The sequence below is a fragment of the Pelodiscus sinensis genome, chromosome 2, assembly GCF_052426305.1.
Source record: "Pelodiscus sinensis isolate ZL-2025 chromosome 2, ASM5242630v1, whole genome shotgun sequence".
NCBI lineage: Eukaryota > Metazoa > Chordata > Testudines > Trionychidae > Pelodiscus > Pelodiscus sinensis.
This window is the reverse complement of record NC_143053.1, coordinates 22,937,034-22,957,003: the sequence shown is the minus strand read 5'-3', so window position 1 is coordinate 22,957,003 and position 19,970 is coordinate 22,937,034. Positions and strand designations below refer to the sequence as shown.

The 19,970-nt window shown below is 39.5% G+C and overlaps 1 long non-coding RNA gene across 2 annotated transcripts in view; it reads left to right on the top strand.

Annotated features, from left to right (window-relative positions):
- LOC102445388 (uncharacterized) overlaps nt 1–19,970 on the top strand; it is a 105,135-nt gene that overhangs the window by 60,729 nt on the left and 24,436 nt on the right. For both annotated transcript variants that reach the window (XR_332998.5, XR_003087009.3), the window contains one exon: nt 16,168–16,245. This is a non-coding gene — a long non-coding RNA (uncharacterized LOC102445388). The remainder of the gene's footprint in view (nt 1–16,167; nt 16,246–19,970) is intronic.

Sequence of the window (19,970 nt, the reverse complement as noted above, 5' to 3'; positions counted from 1 at the left end):
TAGGGAGACAGAAGCCTTCTGATGAGCCCATACAGTACTATAGGATGGCTACAGGACCTTTTCCCACACAGTGAGGAGTTGGTTGATGGTTCTATTCTGTGTTCCCTCTAAGATTTTCCATCCATGAGCAGACAGAGTTTTCTCTTGTGCACCAGACTGAGGTCATGTGAGCTTGTTCAGATGTGTGCCACTGTTGCGCCCACCAGTTACTAACAAATATATTCAGATATACTAAAATACTAATACTAACACAGCCCTTTCCCAGTCACAAAGAATAAACAGAATTGTTAAATCAGCACTGTCACCCACACAACTTTATTATTATGGCTGACCCTTAGTGCCAATGTGCTGTATTTGTCCTACAATCTGCTTACTGACCATCCCTGCACTATGTGATTGGTCACCACACACACCACGGAAGGCCTTACAGTCATTCTGAAGAAAATGGGTGCTTCCTAACAAATGAGCCTGTAAATAAAGAATTGTGATAGTTGCAGCAGGTACACGAACAATCCCATTTAAATTGTTTAACTATAAAAAATGTAGTAAAGATCAGATAGCTGAAACATGGAAGGAAAAGATGGAACTACAAATTGCTAAAATACAGAAGTTATCAAAGCCCAGGCCAAAAGAGATCTCAGCTGGAAAAAAACAAAAACCCAAACTTGGTCAAAGCATAAATATAAAAATGAATAGTGGTTTAGAAATGTAAGCAACTTAAATGAGTCATTTGTTCATAACTTGCAATTTACACACATGCCGCCCAAAGCACTTAGTCTAAAATCATTTTAAAAACAAAAATGTTCAAAACTTCAGCTAGTAAAAGATAAGCCAAGACAGTTCAAAATATTTAGTCTCTCATAATAGCAAGGGATCTCAAATTAAAAAATAAAAATTATGTGTGTGTGTGTGTGTGTGTGTGTAACAAAATCAGATTTTTTAAAATTCCACTAAAAATCCATTCAAATATCCATTCAAATATTTTATTCAAGGCTGCAAAACTGACAGCTACTCTTTATCTGGCAGCGAACATCTGCTGACCATCCTTAACTTTGTTAGTTAATTCTTAAAGTGTCCTGATGCTTTCACAAAGTTTAACTTTATTTTCTTTAAGTGATTAATATTCAACATAAAATAAGTGAAAATGAAAAGAGAAACCCAAAATTAAAAAAAAAAAAGCTTCTTATTTGAAATCTTTTAAAAGCTCAAAAAAGGCCACCACTGGATGGTTTAAAAACCAAAACCAACCTAGCAATTCTCACTACTTATGGTCAACCAGCAGGATGCTCCAGCTCTGTGGGTCCTGGCACGCCACAGGCAGAGATGCTCCAGCCTGGCAGAATCAACTCCCACCCCAGCCAGGGCTGCAGGAGCAACGGCTGCCTGCTGCATGGCCTTTGGCTGTGGCTCCAGCCAGGGCTGTGCTTCCCACCCTACGGCTTCCAACTCTGTCCCCACTGGGGCTACCAGAGCAGCTGACTCTCACCATGTGGCTTTGCACACAGCTCTGACTCTGGCCACGGCCAGGGCCACTGGAGGAGCAGCTGCCCACCACGTGGCTTTGGCCCTGGCTGGGGCTGCCAGAAGAGTAGCCATTAGCCCCTGTGATGCAGCTTTGATGTGTAGACATACCCTAAGGGTACGGCTACACTGTGTGATTTTTTCAGAATAACTGACATTATTCCAAAATAACAAAGCGTACATCTACACTATGAGCCTTTATTTTGAAATAATGTCGAGTTGGAGGACTTCTTACTCAGACTCATGATAACTCTCATTTTATGAAGAGTAAGGGAAGTCAAATGAAGAGTGTACTTCCTTTGACTTCCCGCTGTGTAGACAGCGCCAACAGCCGAAGTAAGCTATTTCAACTTAAGCCACGCAATTAAAGTAGCTGAAGTTGTGTAGCTTATTCTGACTTTAGCCCTGCTGCGTAGAAGTGCCTTAAAATACTGTAGATTTAAGTGTGCCATCCTTATATTTTGAATAAATCTATAAACCAGTGCTGACCTGGCGGTATTATTGTTAGAAGCAGAGTACATTCAGTTTCTGTTGCTCTCTGCATTTTACTTGCGACAACAAATGGTCTGTGGACCATTCAGGACAGAGCTATTTACTGCTACAGTACTGTAGCATCCTGCCAGACTCCTAAAAATGTCCTCAACTATAGGAATTGGCCCCCAAGAGGCATGCACAATAGAGTTATAGCAGCTAGTCACCCTGGGAGGCATTATCTGGGAATTAAATTGCATAGCGTCTCTTTGAACCATCTACACTGCCTCTGGTCAGTATCTTATTATTCCCTTTTGAGGCCATAGTTACCAATGGACAGTACCTGAATAATTGGTTTAGAAACTCTTGCTGTACTGAGAACTTACATTTGCATGGACAGCCTCTGTTGCCCACCTAGTCTTGAAAATGAAACCACATGGTATTGTCTGGGAACAGCGAACTGCAGCCACTGAGAGGAGCCGTGCCTGTGGACTTTCAGGTTAAAAAAAAGCATCTCGCAACCCACCTGCGGCTTACCTGGATGAACTGCAACCTAAAGTTTGAAACCTTTGTTTTAATGGGAGGCGTTCTCCCTTTGGTATAGTTCATCCAATTCTGTGAGAGGCAGTAGCACTGTCTATACTAGGTTGATAGAACTACACCACTGTGGGGTGTGGATTTTTTCACACCCTTGAATGATGTAGTTTTAATTATGTGAGTTTGTAGTGTACACCTGGTCTCAGTTCATCCCTGAGCAGCCTTATTTTTCAGTGCAAGTAATATTGAAATCAGCATATCTGAATATTGGCTGTCTTGTGAACACCTACGTCTAAAATCTCTCAGTGGGTGATACCGGCAGATGTTGCTAGGGAGTCAGGTCTTGTGAAAATGAGTTGTGCCTATAGATTGCTAGGGGGCAGCAGCCAGTCATTGAGGGTATGTCTAGACTATGAGGATCTATTGGAAAAAGATATGCAAAATGTGCTCTGCATTTTGTGTATATTTTTCTGATACTTTTATAGGAAGTGGCTTTTCCAAAATTTGGCCTATCTAGACTGGGCCAAATTTTGGAAAAAAAACCCTCTTTCAAAAGCCCCCTTTTTCCTCATGGAACGAGGAATACAGGGGCTTCCGAAAGAGCATGTTTGCTCTTCTGAAAAAAAAAAAAAAAAAAGCGGAAGAGCAAACATGTTCCCTGGATGCAGCGGAGTTTTTTCAGGATACCGGAGGTGTCCTGAACACCCCCCTCCCCCCCCGCGATTCTCCCCGCAGTATAACTGTACCCTGAGTGGACCATTTGGATTGTTCACCTCCCCCCTCACTATTATTTTTAGTGAATGTAGAGTTCATTGCAATCTGTTGGCTTGACCCCTTCCGCATCCTCCATTTATCCATAAAGCAAATAAAGTGGTGCAAGCTATCTCATTTCACCCAGCCATTACATATCATGCCTTGCCTACACGCAGCAGTTTCAGTAATAAGAGTAGAGACAAGTTAAAAGAGACTTTATTTCTCTCACACTTATAAAGGCATAAATTAGAAGTGTAACTAGTGGGGTCAATAGGCCTAGTCAGCCTCTCATGCTGGTGTAATCCAGGAATACCTCAGCTGGAATTATTGGAGTGATATCAGTTTGACAGCTGTGTAACACACTGTTGCCAGGTCTCATGATTTTTATTGCAAGTCTCACAATCTTTGTTAAAAGATCCATCTCCTGAAATCATGTGTTTATATGAGACTCTCCACTTTGTGGGAAAAAAAACCCAACCCCACACTTCTTGCCTTTGTGGTTGTGGAAAAAAGCTTGGAAACATGGATCAGAAATGAGAGCTGGATTAAATTTATTGGTCAAAAAGTAAGTTACCTTCCTCCTTGAACAATAAGTTTTGGGATGATTGAAACTGTTCATGAATTTGGGGCCAATTTGGCAAGCAGTTCTGGGCAATTAAAAAAAATGAAAATTTTTGAAAAAGTTCATATAGTTCCATTTGACATATGAAATAACATTTTACATTTCATTTTGAAATGATGTAATACTTTAAAATATAGGTTGATAGGGTTTTTTAATAAAAAAGTAAATAATCCAAAAAAAATGAAAGAAAAATATTTTATATTAAACAAAACATTTTGACTCAAAATGATTTTTTTAAATGCAGGAAGAAACCAAAAAATTACACTTTTGGCTCATTATGAACCAAATTATTTTTGGATGTTTTGGTTCTGCCACCAAACAGAAGAATTAATTATTCCTTCAGCTATGTAAAAAAACCATACAAATAAACTCCATGAAATTTATTTTTTCAAGTCTCATGATTTTAATGGCAATCTTATGATTTTGAGGCCTGACTCATAATTTTAGAATGGGTGAATTTGGCAGTACTGATAAGTCACTTGACTTAATGGAATTTTACTTGATTCTCACTGATAAAAGTGAGCAGAGAATCAGGCCTTCATGACCATTCCACATGTAACAAGAAAGCCCACATGTCACTTGGAATTTATATATCCTCTTGCTCATGCATAATCAGGAACTGTCAAACACTACTACACTGACTGATTAGTACACCCACAGCTTCAACTTTTTTAAAACAATGAAAGTCAAAACCAAATCCCTTTAAACCAAATCTTTCCCCACAAGCTGGGCCTTATGCTGGTGCATTTTAAACCCATGTTATAAATGAAACGTCTGTAGCTACTCTACCAATATAGCAGCCTATGGATTGGAACAGTACATGTATTTATTATGATATTCAGTTGCTTTCTGAATACTGATTTCAAATTAAACTGTTGTGGATATTGGCAGTCTTTGTCCAAGAGATTGCTTTTTATTCATTCCATCCTTTTCAGTTTTCTTCAATAAAATATATCAAAGCAACCATAGTTCTCACATAACAGATATAGACATGATTTCAGCATAGTGTCTGCCAGTTAAAAATGGACAACAGACTAGTTGGAATGTGAAATAGCATTTTGTTGATTATAAATGAGTGAGAAATTGATGTGCATTTTTCTAAGGTTGATTTTTTCTCTCTCTCTCTCTTTTTGGTGTTAAACACACTTATTTAACCAGGACTTCTGAAGGGAGAAAGACACGTACTGACGCCAACAAACTATCTGAGAGATGGTTATTAATAAAAAAAATCCCTTAAAAATTCATAGATGCAAGGCAAGGAGGAAATAGTCTGTGGCAACAGAATTCAACATAATCTTTAAGAACAAGATGTTAAAGATCAAAATGTAAAAAAGGAGCATAAGCTGATTTAAAGAGAGCTAAGTCCATACATAGTGGGATGAGATCCAGAGTACACTCTTTCTTCTTGTTTGGGTTGCTCTTAAAAACTGACATGATATCCATGTGAATCAAGTTTACAATCCACCAGATAAATAAAACCCTTCAAAGCATCATTTTTGAATGCTAATTGCAGCCTGTTGTATTTGTCTGTTTTTTTAGAGGTGGGCACCATGGCTTAGTTAGCTAAAGTGCCTGCCTTGTAAACAGATAATCGTGGGTTCAAGTCCTAGTGGTACTTGTTGTAAGCCTTTTATTTTGATGGATGTAAAGGTCAGAACCTTAACAGGGTTCAAAAACGATCAGACAAATTAATGGAGGATAGGTCCCTTAATAGCTGTTAGCCAGGATGGTGCCCCTAACCTCTGTCAGAAGCTGGGAATGAGCAAGAGGGGAGGGATCAGTTGATGATCACCTGTCCCTTAATAGCTGTTAGCCAGGATGGTGCCCCTAACCTCTGTCAGAAGCTGGGAATGAGCAAGAGGGGAGGGATCAGTTGATGATCACCTGTTCTGTTCATTCCCTCTGGGGCACCTGGTATTAGCCACTGTCAGAAGACAGGATACTGGACTAGATGGACCTTTGGTGTTACCCAGTATTGCTGTTCTTATATAAATAGTCAAGCAGGTGCACAACTTTGCTTATATGAGTACTGGTCCAACCATTTTGTGTGAGTAAAGTCACTCATATGGATTAGTGCTTGTGAAATGCCTGCTATACTGGATGACCCAGGAACTGTACTGAGGGCTTGCAGAGAGAAAAACCAGAGCTGCTACAACTTGAACTAAGGACCAATGACTCTTCAGTTGGGACTGTAACAGAAGCTCATCTTCAGACCAGAGGGGAGCCTGTAGCATATGTACATCATCAGGCTACCTTTGCCCTCAGTCTCTGATACTGCAATCTGACTGAAGTAAACTAGGTTCTGCATGAGTGTAGGGACCCATCCATGCAGATCAAATTGTAGGATGGGATCCTAAACTCTGATCCTGCAAACAGTTAGTGCTAGTCTATATAGGAACATTTATTGGCAGAGTTATACAGGAATAAACTATCTACAAAACATCTGCTGAAGTGGGTTTTACTTGATAGGATCTAATATATTTATTAGTCTTTAATGGCATGTCTACACTAGGAAATTATTTCAAAATAACTTATTTTGAAAAAATAACTCCCAAAATAATAATTTTGAAATAGCGTGTCCACACTATGGGGAAGCCTTGAAATTAATCTGAAGCAGGCTCCATTAATGTGGACATGCTATCTCGACATAGAGCCCCAAGAAGTACTGGAGAGCAATTAGTTTGAATTACTCTAGGGTATAGTTATTTCAATATAGTGGCAGTGGAGCATCCACACTAATGCTATTTCAAAATAACTATTTTGGAATTAGTGCTATTCCTTGTGGAAAGCAGGAGGAAACCAGCCCCTTATTTCAAAATAATGGGCTCGGTAGTGTGGATGCTTTGCTTGTTATTTCAGAATAAGGGAAATTATTTCAAAATAACTCCCTAGTGTACACCAGGGCTAAGGTGCCACAAGACTACTCATTGTTTTTTCTCCCCATTATAGGTATGCAGAATAACTCCTAGGCTGTGTCTACATTGGCACCCTTTTCCGGAAAAGGGATGCTAATGAGACCAGTCAGAATTGCAAATGCCGCGGGGGATTTAAATATCCCCCGCGGCATTTGCATGAACATGGCTGCTGCTTTTTTCCTGCTCGGGGTTTTGCCGGAGAAAAGTGCCAGTCTAGACGGGATCTTTCAGAAAATAAAGCCTTTTCCGGAAGATCCCTTATTCCTGATTTTAATCTATTATAATCTGTCAGTCTCTCTCTGTGTTCTAATTAATGAAGAGACCCTAAGTAGCTTCAGAAGTGCCATTCACATAAAAACTTCAATTCAGATGCTTCTCAATAGTACTTTCATAAGCAAAATGGAGCAGGGAAATTCATAAGATAAAGCTTTTGTGCAAAAATCTCTGGTGCATCTTGCTTCTACTGCTTCTGAATGTACCACTTCAGCCTTCTTTTTTGGTGGTCTTACATAAAATAAATATTTTTGGTGGTAACATTTCAATTGGCATTTTCATGTCCATCTCTTCCCAATCCTAACAGGTTAAATTCTCCTTTGACTGAATCCAGCTCCCATTAACTTTAATGGAAACCAAGCCTCTCATAGTTGTAGACATTTGAGGGATAACAGTCCTCCAATTAGTTTACCTTTTCCAGATCTGAAGAAGACTAATTTCGTTTATTATCTTTATTCTAATGAAGAAAAAAGTCAGTGGTGGTGGGAATGGCATATGTAATATACATGATTGATCAAATTTCATCATTAGAGGGGCAGGGCCTAATGTCCAGATCTGGATCCAGACTTTCCATATGCTTTGTAGAATACTCAGATCCAAGGTAGCCTTTCCTGTAATTAAGTGTGTCATATAAGAAGTTATATGCAGGGCCTGCAGCTCAGCAGGCTGGGATGGAAGCTTCCAACCTTGGAATACAAAGTCTAGTACAGCCATGAACCGTACAAATGCGAACACCAGCTGGCCCTTATCAACTTTAACCCATGCACTTGAGCTGGGAAACTACTAAGTGGCAAACAAGTTTGACCTTGATCTGAGCTCATAGGAGTGATAAACATTGCATTGACTCAGTACACGCACACCCGGTAAACAACTGTAATATAACTAGTGTAGGGAGTCCTGTGCCTGGCAAGTTTCACCAGGGACCTAGACCTTGGAGGGTGCCCTGGATTCCCCCCACTGGAGCCACCTCGGCCCTTGAAGCAAGGATCAGGGACGGGACTCCCAACTGTAGAAGGGATGTAAGCATTCCAAGTGCTTTATACTCTTATTTACATTGCTCGGTAGTGCTTGCTGATGTGCACCCTGTCTGTAGTAGCAGTGACGTAGTGAGACTAAGCAAATTATCCCTAATTGATTCTGTGTTGAAGCAAATCCATAATCCTGTTTGTCCGTGGCCCTGTGAGTTGATAAAATGAAGAATGCAGACAGTATGAATGCTCTGAGCACATTTTATACATCTACCATGCATAAGCTTGAGCAGATACTCTAGCAATATGGTTATGATGTAACGTAAATGTTAACATTAGTATGTCAAAGCACCTCCTGAGTCTTAAAGAGAACACTAAGCTAACTATGGCCAGATTTAGACATTTGCCTACTCTAGGCAAATCAGAAAATCCCTTTCCCTTTATTCAAAAGGATTTTGGGGGAAAATTGAGGGTATAATCTTGGGAAGTAAAAGGAGCTTTGATGTGCCGGCTGAGTTAGTATATTACCTGTATTGATATGTCCGGATAGTAATCATTGTTTTATTATAAGTTTAATTAATTGTTATGAGGTTCTGCATATGGGACCTCACTGAAATAAAACCACTAATGGAAGGTTTTTATCCTAGTTTGCCTACAATGGCTTCAACAGGAATTGCGGGGTGCTCTTCATTTTTGAAAATAATACTGTTTATTTAGGAATCTCAGTATGGAGTTAAGCTTCTATAGTTAACACACATTTCTGAAACTCTTGGCCAAAATGAGGACAGATGCTTCCCCTTTATACTTATAAGAAAGGGAAAAAATGGAATACACAGAAGAAGAGGACTGGAAGATCTTATATTTACGTGTAGTGTGGTTCATTTCTTCTTGGTATCATGGAAGAGGTTGTGATTGGGAGGTACTTGATTGCATGCAATGATGGTGGCTTGGCGAACTGGAAGAAGACTTTGTCTTTAGTTAAATTGTATACTGACAAAATCCTCATCTGAACAACCATTATTAGGGTAATGCTCAAAAGCTTCAACCAAGAAGGAGGCCATTCACACTGGGCAAACAAATGGTTAGAGAGTCCCTGAAGACAAACAGTTATGTCAAGTCTAAAACCTAGCTAAGCCTAGTGCAGGGAAATGTCAGAGAAGATACCTAGGAAAGCAATAACTCTACAACAGATAAAGACTTTTATCCAGCCACTGTTTAAAATAGAATGAGTATTAATGGAAAAAGTCAAAATTATGATTTTATATGTGTGATTTGCTAGCTTCTTCTACACAGAGGCAGGTTAAGTTAACTCATGGTATATTTTTTTAAAGCTTTTTGCTAAGGCTAAAGGGATGGTCATCTGATGGTACATGAGCAGAATACCTGCTCTGGTAGAAGATAAATGCTACTTTTCATCACTTCACACCTAAGAGATAGGTGTGATGGGTTTGGTCACAAAGACCCCCTTGAGATGATCATCTGCTGGTTGATCATGCCACCGAGCCTGCCTACCTGCCTTCTGGGACACCTCACCATCCTGTTCTGCTGGGCTAAATCAGCAAAGGCACCGAGTTTATTTGAGTTAGGAATATTGATATTAAAAAACATATTTCCATAAAGAATATGGAATGTCACAATAGGTTTTAAAATAGACATTGAATGTTAAAGTTTGTTTCCCCAGCTGTAAAACATGGGTAATAATACTTAACTACTTTTATAAATTCCTTTCATAGCTACAGATGAAATGTGCTATCTAGCTGCTAAGTATTATTAGTAGACAATCACCAGCTTTTTCCTTGGTAGAGATGGATAAACCAGTGTTCCCAGTGAGCTATGCACTTGTGCAGCCACTCAGGAGATTGAAACGCTCCCTAGATATTCGCAGAGTGCCCACAGCTAGATTTTTTATGTCTACTGGTGTGCATTTGCATGTCTCGGTGTACAAAAAAAAATGTATTCTACACATAGATGGAAAAGATTAAAGGGAATACTGATCATATCTCATCAGTTTCCTCAAACCAATCTGAATGTGCATTTGCTGTTATGTTTGAATATACTCTCCCTACTCTATGTGGCTGTCTATGGTATTTACGTTCAGTGGCGGCCCGTCCATAGGCGCGAATTAGGTGGTCACGTAGGGCACCAAATTAAACGGCAGTTAAGGGGTTTGGAGTCAGGGGTGCCGATTGTGTGTTTCACCTAGGGCACCAGTTGCTGGCAGCTCGTCTAGGGCCGCTCCTGCTTATGTTGTCCACATCAGTGTTGTATCAGAGCACTTCAAAAGCGTGAATGCAGCTATACTCACCACACCCCTCTGAGATAGGGCAGTTTGATTGTGTTCCTGTATTATAAGATGAATTGAGGCCCAGAGAAGTCAAGTGACTTGCTCAAGGTCACACATTAAATCTATGGTGGATCAGGGAATTAAAGCCAGATCTCTTGAGCCCCAGTTTAGCACCCTGACCCATAAACTGTCCTACCTCTCTCAAAAAATGAGGAGTACGGGATCTGTTGAAAAATCACCCCGCTGTCGGCAAAACTGCTCTAAACTGCGGTTTCAGTTTTGAAATGGTGCTTGTTTGAAACAGTGCCAGAATGCGATTATGCAAATGAAGTGCAGGATATTTAAATCCCCGCTTCATTTGCACTTTCAATGTGCTTTATTTACATCCCTGTGCCTACAGAGAGGTGTAGTGTAGACACGGCCTAAATTACCTTAAAGGCTTCCCCTTGCACTTATCTCAACAGCCCTCTCCCTGTCCTCTTGCTTCTCTTTGCTCTGAATTTGCTCATCAGAAGTGGACCTCCCAAACTTTTGTGGCTTGTCTGTGACTGTTTCTAATGCCTACAAGAAGAGTAGTTAAGAGGTAAATTCTTCTTTTACAAGTGAATGGAAAAAGAGTAAGTCACATAAATATCCTGAGGAATGGAAGTCATAACAACTCAGTTGGAAAAAAGGTAAACTGGAAGGTATTAATATTTTTATTGGGAAAACTTTACAAAAGTGGTTCAGGCAAGCCTTTGATAGCTCTATTAGTCCCTTCAGGCTGACTAAGAGAGTATCTACATCATAATAAATTGCATGGAACTAGTTTCCATATAATCCCATAAAATATGCAATTTGTAATCCACGTCATTTTGTTACTGTCACCCAAAAATCAAAGTGCCAAAGCCTGGAAACTGGAACAAAGCCTAAGCAAAAGGGCTCTGCGCCAATGAAACTATACTAAAGTACAGTGGGACTAAGAGAAAGAAACCTGGGAACATGTTCTTCAGCTTCTGTTCATTCAACAGGTTGATAGATGGGGGAAAGGGCAGGTCTAGAGTAGTTTCCCTCTAAGGTGGGGTACTGCCCCTGGGTATGTAGCTCAAATTGTGTATCTTATTTTGAGCTACAGTGCAGTGTAGACACAATCTAGATGCTTAATAGAAAAGTGATCTTCCCATTCCAATAATCCCATGGTCAACTGTACAATATTATACGCTGGGGAGAAATTTCTCTCTCACCCAGCTGGGATTTGAACCAACTCCCGTTAAAGTTGGGAGAAAGACTCTTCTTGAATTCATTGGTAGCTGCATCCCGGATACAGAAGGCTTGATAAGCTCTTGTAACCATTGCCCTAGTTATTGGAATTGCAAATACTAGAGTTTTAGTAATGCACATGTCTAATCCTTTCTTAAATCTTACTATGAAACTTTTCTCATACTAAGGGATTATAAAAACAAAACTTTCAATTTTCCATTAGCCTGATGGAGTCAAGAATAAAGCCATAATTCCTCAACAGGAAGAACACAAACTTTGTTCTTCCTGGTCTCATCCTTGTTATTACTGCTGTGCAAATATAGGTCAATCTCTACTCTTCTGAAGCCTAGAGGCAATCTGTAAAAAATCTGCCCAATAAAGTAGATGGCTTGCTGAGGTCCTGCTATTCATACATACAACCTAAATCCTTCCTGAAAGGAACTATTAAAAATAATTAAACTAATCTGAGAGGATTGTTAAGATTTTTACAAGTGACTGGTAAAAGAAACCCTTCTTAAATTTAATTTCTACAGAATAGCCAAAACTATTTCAAATAATGGTTAGTTTATTTTTATATGTATATAAATTAATCCTCTTTGGAATCTATGATAAAATGTTTTATGTCATTGTTCCTCTGATGACATGGTACACGTGAAAGCTTTATTTCATGATTTCTCAACAGGCCTTCTAATTACAGACGGCCTGCAATTAGAAGGCCTGTAGAGAAAGCCATTTAATTAGGGCAAATTTAAAATTAGACTGTTGAATGCTAATGAAAATCATTCCCATAATGGGGGCCTTGGTTGCTATGACATGCCCTGTCTGTGCTTTTCCCAAGATATACCAGTGTCATGGATTTAAATAAACAGCACAGAACTACTTAACTCTTGGAGCACATTTTAGGAACACAGACTCTTAAAAGTAGAATTCTGATAACACTTAGTACCAGAACTTAGCTCTTGGCACTAGGTACCAAGTCTAGGTGCCAAATTAAGGCATTAATAAAAGTTCTGCAGTATTTCACCTGTTGTAAAGTGCATCATAAAAATCTGTATGATTTCATTGTGCTGACACCAGCAGCAGAATTGGAGAGTCTTCTGGATTGTATTTATATCAAGGGATGTGGATCTACCATAAATAAACCACTTGTTTCTGTTCTTTAAATTTCTTTATTTTAAGAAACCTGTATCATGTGGGTTTTTTTTCCTGTTTTTTTAAAAAAATGCATGATGCTGGTATGAAAGTAGCTGTGGAAATCTCCTGGATATGTTCCAAGACTTTTTTGATTATTCACAGGCAAACACACATGCATATAAACATGATGGTTTGTATGTTTATATTACCCTATGCAATGTATGTGTGTTGTTCATTTATGGTCCATTAGCTTTACCTTATAAGATGCAGAAAGCGAGTACAATAACAGTACGTCTTGTGAGTTATCACATACATAAAATACCAGTATGTTTCATAGGTCTTTTCAGTTAGAGGTCTTAATATCACTAGTTATGTTTTCTCTTATCAACGCTCACATCACCCACTTTACCAATAGCCTAACTGGGAATTAATCTCCAGGCTCAGCGAAATGCTAATTCAGAGAAAATATCATTGTCAGAAGGGTTACGTCTACACTACAAGTTTTTTTGGCAGAAAATATGCTAATGATGGACTCATTAGTATGAGTCGTGACATCATTAGCATATTTACTGCCATTTCTTTTTGCGCAAGGGGTTTTTGCGCAAAAAGAAGCAGTGTGGACGTTTTCTTTTCGCGCAAAAACCCCGTTTTGTGCAAGATCCTTATGTCTCTTTGGGACAGGACTCATGCTAATGAGACCCTTATTAGCATATTTTCTGCTGAATAAACTCATAGTGCTGATGTACCCAAGCGGTATTGGACGTAGCCTTGGTACAAGTTAGGAAGTTGCTCTAGTTGGAGCTGTGGTAGTAATATGGAAATTATACAAGAAATACATGGAAGCTACATGTAGGGACCCTTCTGTTGTTTGCAGCAGCGGGGTCTAGCAGTGCAGACTCGATACTAACAGATGAACGCTGATGCAAGAACGATGAGTGAAAAGGAGCTCTTAGAACTGGAGAGAAACCAGTTGGATTTTTAAATTCGGCATACTGGTCACTGAACAGTTACATTTTTTTTCCATGTGTGAGAACAAGGTTGTTCAAGCAAAAGCAGGAGCACGGTGCAGGGAACAGTTTGGATATGACACACTTCCCTGGCCACAAAAAGCCTAGTCTCTTCCCTAGTAGCTGTCACTGGCAAATGGAATGGGCATAGGAAGGCCCATTAGCAGTGAAAATAATAGCAGGAAGCTTTTGAATACCCATGTCGCACTCTCTTCTTCTACAGGAAAGAGGTCATAATAGATGTTCCTTGTTCACTGCTCAAAAGAAAGGTGCAAGTAGATCTCTTTGGAGGAAGTTCCTTCCAGGAAATAAAATACAGGACTATGTAGCACTTTAAAGACTAACAAGATGGTTTATTAGATGAGTTTTCGTGGGCCAGACCCACTTCCTCAGATCAAATAGTGGAAGAAAATAGTCACAACCATATATACCAAAGGATACAATTAAAAAAAAGTGAACACATATAAAAAGGACAAATCACATTTCAGAACAGAAGGGGGATGCGGGGTGAGGGGTGGGGAAGGAAGGTAAATGTCTGTGAGCTAATGGTATTAGAGGTGATAATTGGGGAAGCTATCTTTGTAATGGGTAAGATAGTTATTGTCTTTGTTGAGACCGACACATAGAGTGTCGAATTTTAGCATGAATGACAGTTCAGAGGATTCCCTTTCAAGTGCAGATTTAAAAGGCTTTTGGAGCAGGATGCAAGTAATTAAGTCATTGAGACAGTGTCCTTTCTGGTTGAAATGGAAAGAAACTGTTTTTTCTTTGTGATCCTGTCTAATATCTGTTTTGTGGGCATTGAACCTTTGGCGAAGTGTCTGAGACGTTTGTCCAATGTACATAGCAGACGGACACTTTCGGCACATGATAGCATAAATTATATTTCTGGATGCGCAGGAATATGTGTTCTTGATCTTATAACTCACTTGGTTAGGCCCAATAATGGTATCAGCAGAGTGAATATGTGGACAAAGCTGGCAACGGGGTTTGTTGCAAGGGAAGGTACCAGGGTTGGTATTAGTGTGGTATGTCCTGTGGTTGTTGGTAAGAATCATCTTAAGGTTAGGTGGTTGTCTATAGGGGTATGTCTACACTACCCCGCTAGTTCGAACTAGCGGGGTAATGTAGGCATACCGCAATTGCAAATGAAGCCCGGGATTTGAATTTCCCGGGCTTCATTTGCATAAGCGGGGCGCCGCCATTTTTAAATCCCCGCTCGTTCGAACCCCATGCAGCGCGGCTACACGGGGCACGAACTACCGTTACTCCTCATTCCTCGTGGAATGAGGAGTAACGGTAGTTCGAACTAGGAAGCCTAGTTCGAACTACCTAGTTCGTGCCCCGTGTAGCCGCGCTGCACGGGGTTCGAACGAGCGGGGATTTAAAAATGGCGGCGCCCCGCTTTATGCAAATGAAGCCCGGGAAATTCAAATCCCGGGCTTCATTTGCAATTGCGGTATGCCTACATTACCCTCTTAATTCGAATTAGGAGGGTAGTGTAGACATACTCTAGGAGACTATGGGTCTGTCTCCTAGAGCTTCTTGGAGTTTAGTATCCTGTTCCAGAATAGGCTGTAGTTTATTGATAATGTGTTGGACAGGTTTAAGTTGGGGGCTGTAGGTGATGACAAGTGGTGTTCTATTGTTGGTTTTCTTGAGTCTGTCTTGTAGTAGATGGTTTCTAGGTATTCGTCTGGCTCTTTCAATTTGCTTTCTTATTTCTTGGCCATGCGTCCAGATTATAAAGATGTCATCGATGTAGCGTAAGTAGAGAAGGGGTAAAAGGGAATGGGAGTTGAGGAAACGTTCTAGGTCAGCCATAAAAATATTAGCCATGGGCCATGCGTGTATCCATGGCTGTGCCGCTGATCTGGAGGTATAAGTTGTTCTCAAACTGGAAATAATTGTGGGTGAGAACAAAGTTACATAGGTCTGCTATCAGGTTGGCAGTGGTGTCCTCTGGGATAGTGTTTCTAATTGCTTGTAATCCGTCTTCATGTGGGATGTTGGTGTATAGTGCTTCTACATCCATGGTGGCAAGGATGGTGTTATTGGGGAGGTTATCGATGGAGGAAACTACAAAACATCGATAACCTCCCCAATAACACCATCCTTGCCACCATGGATGTAGAAGCACTATACACCAACACCATTTACCTTCCTTCCCTCCTCCCCCTCCCCCCCCCCCCCCCGCATCCCTCTTCTGTTCTGAAATGTAATTGTCCTTTTCATATGTGTTCACTTTTTTTTAATTGTATCCTTTGGTATATATGGTTGTGACTATTTTCTTCCACTATTTGATCTGAGGAAGTGGGTCTGGCCCACGAAAGCTCATCATTTAATAAACCATTTTGTTAGTCTTTAAAGTGCTACATAGTCCTGTATTTTGTTTCAGCTATACCAGACTAACACGGCTACATTTCTATCACTATTCTTCCAGGAAATAGTTGTTCAACATGGCTGCCTGACTGGAATGTCTATATTTACGCTAACAGGAATGATCTTACCGTACTACATGGTAAGCAGATCTCTTCCATTCTAATTCTTCTTTGAGTCTTTCAAATGCAATTTTCTCTAAACTTTTTGTGTGCGCAAATTCTTATGCTTAGTCTGGGCCAAAAACAACATATCTTGGAAGCACTGAAAGAAATTGTCCCAGCTATGTCTCTTCTTGAGAAGGGTACTGAAAACTGGATATATTTCTAGCATTACTCCGAAGTTTCTAATTTTATGTCTCTGGAAGCCATAGCTTAAAAACAAAAAACAACCTTGGTGTAAGGTTTTTAGCCTCCCCCTCATTGACCTGATTCAAAGTCCATGAAGCTGATGGAAAGGCTTCCATTGACTTCAGAAGGCTTTGGAACAATGGCCTTTGATCAGCACAGAGGATAGATTTGACAGAATTTAATGTAAAAATCCAACAGTTATTAACATTGAATTAAACTCACTTGGGTCTGTTCTACACAAGACCAGGCAGGTGAGCTTAAGGTATGCCATCTAGCTATGCAAAATGCATAGCTGTATTTGGCTTACCTTAAGCTGAGCCACCAGCTACACTGAAGAAGGTCAACAGGAGCATATGCATATACTCACTGAAAGAGGAGTACTGGACGCTGGCGGGGGCTGCCCTAAATTGAATGCTAGAAGATTGATCTCAAGAGAGTTGATCTTCTCCATAATGTAGAGATGCCCTAGTTGTACTAGCTGCTAGAGAGGCTAATGGGGAGGAGTGCCAAACTGCATTTAATATTTTTATTGAAAATTTTTGTGTTCAGAATGTTCTAGGTTTTTCTTTTCTCTTTGTATCTCCCTCCTCTCCCCCCCCCCCCCCACATTATTCTCCCTTTTTACCTGTGGAGGCTAGTGGAAGGAAAAGAAAACAAACCAAAAAAATCTTATAAAAATTGTGGTATGTGTGTGTGGAGGGGGGAATGGAAAAATTAAAAACTCATATTTTGTGAAAATTTCCAATTTTTAAAAATGGCCTTTTTTGACAAAATAAATTTTCATTCAAAAAAATCTTGACCATCTCTATTCTTGACACTTATCTCCTCCAATAGCCTAGTCCAGGTGCCCCTAGGAAATCCTAAAACTTAGTATGGGTCAGATCTAGAAATGTATGTTTGAAAATAGGCCTTACCTGATCACTCCGGAAGTGAGAAGTGCTTAGTTTGCTTATTTCTGCTGGCACCAATAAGCTGAATGAAGAGACCAGAAAAATCTGCTTTCCAGCATGAGCCAGAGTTGGAAATTCATATCACAATGTATTTGAAAAGCCTTTTGCCCCTGGTGTACAATGAATTGAGTCCCTTCTATGGAAGATGAGCTGACCTTACCTTCCTCTTTCATTTGGGGAAGATGAAGTGGAGGAAGGAACAAGAACTAACAAGACATCTGCAACCTTACAAAAACAAATCATATTTGTTATAACTCTTCTCTTTTTGGTTCCTGTCCTACACCACTGATTGCTGTCATCACTTCCAGTATCAAGTCTTATTTGATCTATACACTTTTTAAGTTTGAGACATGTCATGTTTTAACTGTAAGTGCCATGATGCTGTGCAAATATGGCTGTGACTGTCTAGGACTTCACAATCGTCACTGTGGCCATCTGGTTATTACTTATGTCAAAAGCACAAGGTCCTAAAATACCAGCAGAGGAAAAGAATCCTCAATCACTGCTGACTGTCTAGGGCTTATGACATGCATCCATCCAACAGAGAGATTTGTATGAACATATATAAAAACATGCTAGTTCATTAAAATATTAAATAATATATTAATTATTATTTTTAACATAAAGTAATTGTGCTTCTTTAAAGTTGGTACTATAGCCCATTGATGTACATGGGAGCCATCTCTTTGAGCAAGAGTACAAAAATGCATGTCAGATCAGGAGCAAAAGTATCAGTATTACTAAGAACATGTAACTGAATTGCCAGATTTGGGAACCTAACATCAGAATAATAAAAACAAGTTGGACAATAGAACTGTTTTTTCCAAGCTTAAAAGATATGCACAATTTGACAGTATTTAGCTCTTTGTAACTGCAAAAAAGTGAAGTGTAAGAAATGATGTCTAAATCTTTTTGAAACCTGTGGCCTATGCAAAGAGCTAGTGACATACTGGAATGATCTGAGTGAATGTACCCCAAAATGGCTTGGATTTGCTCATCTGGCATCAAGTTCAGAGGAATGACCAACAAGGTGACTTATGTTCTTAACAGGGTAGACCCAGAAGGGCTTGAGCAGATGTTGCAGGCTTACTGCAGGCAAATACACAAGGTTTTGTGGTTTCTCTTAAGTGTTTGCTAATATCTACCATATTGCAGTCAGATGTCCTTTCTCAACAGAGCTGACTATTCATAATATAATACAGATGATTTCATCTGTGGTTGGGGCTTCTCTTTTTGTAGTAGAACTGTGTAAAGTCTGAAATGCTCAAATTTACATTGTAGCAGCATTTTGGGAGAAAAACCCTTTAACAATTCACACCTCTGATCTATTATGCCATGGTCCTCCCTGTGACCCCATATCTATACTTGTCCAAGTAATTAATTTTATTATATGTTCTCCTTCAAATAAAAAACAGAATTAGACAGGAATTTACTTTGGAGAAACCTTTAAAAGTAGGAGGAGGATTTTTATGTGTTCAGAGAAGGGATTTGAGACTTCTGGATTTTACTTCTAACTCTGTCATTTGTATTGTGGCCTACCCCAACACCATTCCCCCTCTTCCTGTTACATGGAAATCATTTTATGTTCATTAGTCCTCTTAAAGGAATGTTGTGAGGCTTAATTAGTTAAGAAATTAAGGAATGTTTCTTCTTTGTCTTTGTCTTAATATTGTACAATTACTGACCTAACTTCCCTGCCAAGTTTTGGATAGAAGCAAACTTCTGAATAACTAAGTTTTCACTTGAGATGAAATCCTGGCACCATTAAACTCAATGGCAGAATTCCCATTGACTTCAAACAGGTCAGGATTTTACCCCTAATCTTTAACTGTCAGCTCAACTTTCCTTCATTATAACTTGGGGAAGTGAAGGACACTTCTTCACTGGTCAAATTGCTGACGGCGAATTTGTCCTAAGAGAAACATACAATATACATTTTCCTTTCTGATCCTAAAAACATTTGGAAAAAGCACCCCCGTCCAATTTTATAATACATCATGGGATTTAAAATGTATTTTAATGGCTTTTGTCTGTAATGAACTCTGTTTAAGATGCTAATAATTTTTGACAAGGGCTTCTCTTGTGTCTGGATTTTGAAAGGCAAATCTAGTATATATAATGGCCTTATTTTAGCCATGCAGTGGATTGAAACCAGCAGAAGCTGATAGTAAACAGCTTTTCTCAAAGTGTATGAAGTTCATTTTTCATTCTGATTTAATCCTGCTTTGGCTCTTTGTGCAACCAGGGAAAGCACTGCTTAAAACAAAATAAAATGGAGACATATGCAAACTCTTTACTTCAACTTTTTTCTCTAACACTCCCTCACAAAAGGGACACAATTCTCTCTCATAGAGTTTTGATAGCTTTACTGGAGCAGGAATAAATATTGCAGAAATGTTATGTAGGCAAACAATTTCCCTAACCTAGCAGAAGCTGAGCATGGATCTTGACAAGGAGAAGACTCCTTAGAGATGAAGTCCAATAGCTAATGCCTAGGAAGTAGGGGACACACTTATATCAAATCTACACTTAGGCCACGTCTACACTGGCAGCTTCTTGCGCAAGAA